Source organism: Nannobrachium achirus (assembly GCF_963921795.1).
Source record: "Nannobrachium achirus genome assembly, chromosome: 13".
NCBI lineage: Eukaryota > Metazoa > Chordata > Actinopteri > Myctophiformes > Myctophidae > Nannobrachium > Nannobrachium achirus.
In genome coordinates, this window is record NC_137833.1 from 12,020,144 (window position 1) to 12,024,894 (window position 4,751).

The window sequence follows — 4,751 nt, forward strand, 5'->3', positions numbered from 1 at the left end:
AACAACAAAATTATTAATAAAATATATTCCGGTGTGTTCACAACAAAAATATAATAATTAAAAAATATAATCCAGTGAGTTCACAACAACAACAAAAATTATTTAAAAAAAATATATTCCGGTGAGTTCACAACTACAAAAAATAATTTAAAAAATGTATTCCGGTGAGTTGCCAGATTAAACTGTAGGTCCAAACAGAACTACCAAGATCCCCCAGAATTCACAGTGTCAGTTCAATCAGTTCTGAGTGCATGCGTTTGTGTCCCCCGCTGCCTCCTCTTGCCTGCATGTCCAGTGAGCTACCAGGTTTTAGGTCCAACCAGAGCTAATTCAAGTTATATCAGTCCATAGTGTCCCTCTTGAAATGGACAGTTCCCCTGTGTCTCCCGCCTCTGCTGCTTTAGGTTGTCCTCTGCTTCTGGGTTGAACGTCATGACGGCATCTGTAGAAAAAGAGAATACAAAATATGTAACATGCTGTCATAACCTTACACCACCACATTGTCATGTTTTGCAAATTAAATTATTTACAGGTGTGTCTACAAGGTCACAATGCATACAAAAACTTGAAAACTTCACATCATGTTCACCCTCATAACCTTAAAATAACAAGAGTTCAGTTGGTTAAGCAGGCCCTCACCCAGAAGAATTAAATTGTAAGACACTGAAAACCACAGAACACCCAAACCTTATACTGTGTTATGCTGTGCATTACTTCTTACTTACTTAAAAAGCTTGGTCACAGAGGTGCTTCTTCTCTCCATCCTCTCAACGACTGGACCCAAGCAGACACATCACGCCAGCTAAGAGAGAGAGAAGAAAGAAGGAAATAGGTTAGACCAGGGTTTCCTAAAGTGGGTGCTGTTGCACCCTAGGGTGCCTTGATGCCAGTCCAGGGGTGTCTCAGAATAATCTGATCATCAATATCACTACATCAATATCAGTTCACTAAGTAAAACTGACCTGATTTGTGAGGAGTTATTTTTCCATCTACGGCCAACTCTCTTCTGCAAAAATAGCAGATCTACAAGCTCACAACATGTCACGACGCGCTGTGAGCTTGTAGATCGGCTATTTTTGGTGAACCTTCCTCCCAGAATAGGGATGCTGGGGTTCAAGTGGTTAAACATAAAGTATAAAGTTATTTTCAGTCAGTTCTAATGGAAACTGATATTTCTCCAATGGTGTAAGATTCAAAATATTTACAGTGTACTTCAAGGGTGCTGTGGATTAAAATATTATTTACAGGGGCGAGGTGACCCGAGTCAAAAATGTTTGAAACCCCCTGGGTTAGACACCAAATCAAAGACACTTGCCATTGTATCAAAGGGAAGGACATGTTTTGCCCAATTACATTATTTACGGATTGGTGTGTGCCAATTGTCTGTCCTTGGTCAACATGAAGTTACCTTGTATTGCTCTAAAATACATCAGTCTTCTCCAAAGCCACCTTCCTTTTCCCCCTTCATGTGGTTACCGAAGAGCCTGAAGAAAAACATATTACATTTTTGTGAACAATATAGTAGGGTAAGGTTCTTTTGTAAACATGGCATATAATCTCTTGATCCCTTGTTGATCAGGTGGCCCAGGGTGGTCCGCTTTTTTAAACCCTCTACACCAAATCTGCTCAGCAACAGCAGGTCTATAAGCTACATTCATGCAAAATTGTATTTATTTTGTAATTGTATTTATCTTATGACATTGTCATAAGAGGGGGTTCCAGTGGTTAAGCTGCGAAAAAATGAAAACATGCAGACAGGCCATCGCCTAGAATAATTAAACAAATAATTATGCAGACACTGAAAACCACATCACACAAGGGTTAATTCATATTGTATGTTGAATCATGCAGAGATGGAAGCAAGCACATCTCCAAAGATTTACAGGTGCCGAACCAAGGAATATATAATATACACACCATGGAAGGAGGAGGTTCACACACTGTTCCAGAGCTCCAGTAAATCGTTTATTAGGATAGAATAATAACTATTTACCGGAGCTCTGGAACAGTGTGCGAACCTCCTCTTCTTCCATGTTGAAACATGCACTTTATACTGTGACTCATATAAAGCCTACCAAGGTCTTAAAAGCTTGGTCATCACAGAGATGTTGCTCCTCTCTCCATCCTCTATCCTGTCAACCACTGGCACCAGGTCCGAAAGGACTATCAGACACGTCACGCCACCTGAGAGAGAAAGAGAGGTTAGACACCCAATCAAAGCGTTATAATTTTCCATCGCACAACAGTTTGTAGATTGGCTATTTAGTACAAAACAATGATCAGACTACCTGGTTGTTATCTCCCAAGAGTAGAAACCACCATGTCTATCCCAAAGGAAAGGCGGGACAAGCACAGCAGACACCTGAGAGAGAGAGAGAGGGAGAAGTGAAAACAGACTAGTGACTAGTTCATACATGTTTGCTTCCACATAAGACAGGACTGGACACTGCGTCACAAGAACAAGCAGCCACCCAACGTACGGCACCTGAGACACAGAGAGAAAGGAAATAAAATCAGCACAAAAAGAAAGGAAACTTGACTTCGGTCCATTATCTCCCCTTTAATAATACCAATTTGTATTGTTTTATATCATTTTTATCATTGATTCGTCACCTTTACAACAAAGTACAGCTTGTAAGCATCGGGCATTCGAGGCATGAGCTACACAACCTGTGGGTAGCGCCGATCAAGGTTTTGCCAAAATGGCTTGCAATATTGTTCTGCTGGCATTTACTCTCATTGTGGGCTTCCCTGACACTGAGCTTAAAATTAACAAAGTGTAAAAATGGTCAACATGTGTTGTTTTTTCTTTTCCTTATTACTGTGGGAGAGTGCAATCATTCAATCATTAAAGGGGAGATATAATGGACCGAAGTCACAAAAATGGCTGATCTACAAGCACACACAATGTGAGGCTGTAAAATGGCTTCTCAGTTCAAATAAATCATTATTAATTAAGTAAATTACCTGGTTGGCTTAGCTCCCAGGATCACCTCATACCACCACAGAGACACCTCATGTAACAGAGAGAGAGTGAAAAAGGAAATGAATAGGTTAGATTTTATCATACTCCATCAAACAACAATGTTGCATTAGACACAAAATTATCTACAAGAACACATTGCATAATATGAGCATGTACAGTATATTATTTAGTACTTGACTAGTTCCTGCAGTGATTGGCTGCAGTAGATTGGCATTCAGACGTGTTTGTAACACCTGTGAAGTGCAGCTTTGGCAGTACAGGGTAAGAAGAGAAGGAGAAGTCTCATGCAAAAGTCATGCTGTATTCTATATTGGATCTTGGATGAAGATACCTTTTATTTTCCTATTGTGGATTACTACTGGATTTCCTGGATTAAAAAGGACTTTGCTAAAGGGTGGTAAGAGGAGACTTAACCTACCATATTGCATAGACTGGTTTTCTTTTCGACGTTGGAATTTTCTGTTGACAGAAGAAAAACAAAAGTTGAAAGACTACAAAATACATTACAAATGAGCCATGTACCACACACACACACACACACACACACACACACACACACACACACACACACACACACACACACACACACACACACACACACACACACACACACACACACACACACACACACTTCTAGCTCCCACTCCCACTTTGAGAACCATGGCACAAAATCAGTGTTTGTCAATTATGCATTTGAGCCATGGACCACCATTTAGTGAGATTTAGCCTCTCAGTCTCATACCTAATAATTTAGGAATACAGATCATGTGTAAAAAATAATTTAGCTTGTACATTTGGTTTGATTTTACAGTAATTAAAAGATCTATAGGGGTCCATTTGGTTATCAACTCCCCATCATTTAGCTGGGGACCACCTGGAAGGCTGGAACCAACCTAACATTACTAAACAAACACTATATAAATAGCAATGATTACTGTCACAATAACACTATTTAACTGCTGAATAAATAATGGACCTTGGAAACATTATATAATGGAAACTTTTTTACAGGAATGAGGGTTCCTGTCACATATTAAAAGGGGTCTGCAGCCAAATAGTCATTTTGGATTTTGGGGTCCTTGACATGAAAAGGGCTGAAAACACTGGAGTATGAATTGTAAATAGTGAAGTTGTAAAAAGTACTGGAAGCAAAAGCAATCAATTAAAATAGCTTTACATACCTGTGTCATCTCCCTGCTCCAAAACTCCTTCTCTGTGTGCAAAAAGTCTCCATAATGTAGATTTAATCCCACAAATAGACTGGCAGCAACCTATCTTCCTGTTCAACAATCAACAGTGATTTTATTTAGTTTAGTTTTATCTTAAATCACTTTTAGACAAGCAGCTCTCAATGCTTGCTGTTGGTGACAAATGTAACTGCTGTGGGCTGTTTGGATTCAAAGTGGGGGTGTGCTCTCAGCAGAGCCAGTGGTAGCTGGCCACATCACAGTCACATGACACACAGCCAATCAGGCATTTGCAATTGCATTGTGGGCAGTGTAGTTGATTTTCAAACTGCTTTCCATAAACACACATATATTGTGTTCCTCTCTGTAACTACAAAGATGGCTCCCTTCATCTTTCATATGTTTCCTCCAAACTATAATATCCCAAAAGATAGGCATTAAAATGTGTTTTAATCAGATTTAATTACAGATGATAATTTGCTTGTATAACCAATGTCTGCCCAACATTATTTTACTAACGTCCACATAACGTTGAAGTCTAACATCATCAGACGTTGATATTTGGTTGGTTTTAGGTT

At 39.3% G+C, this 4,751-nt stretch overlaps 1 long non-coding RNA gene across 2 annotated transcripts; it reads right to left on the reverse strand.

Annotated features, from left to right (window-relative positions):
- Positions 1–326: 326 nt before the first annotated feature.
- LOC308296898 lies at positions 327–4,368 on the reverse strand. 2 transcript variants are annotated; one of them, XR_013962646.1, is made up of 8 exons: positions 4,168–4,368; positions 3,405–3,445; positions 2,968–3,014; positions 2,289–2,362; positions 2,076–2,184; positions 1,409–1,484; positions 726–802; positions 327–442 (listed from the first exon to the last, which is right to left on the reverse strand). It is a non-coding gene; the product is annotated as an uncharacterized lncRNA (long non-coding RNA). The 2 variants fall into 2 exon arrangements; XR_013962647.1 differs by lacking the exons at positions 3,405–3,445; positions 4,168–4,368 and having other exon boundaries at positions 2,968–3,292.
- Positions 4,369–4,751: the final 383 nt, after the last annotated feature.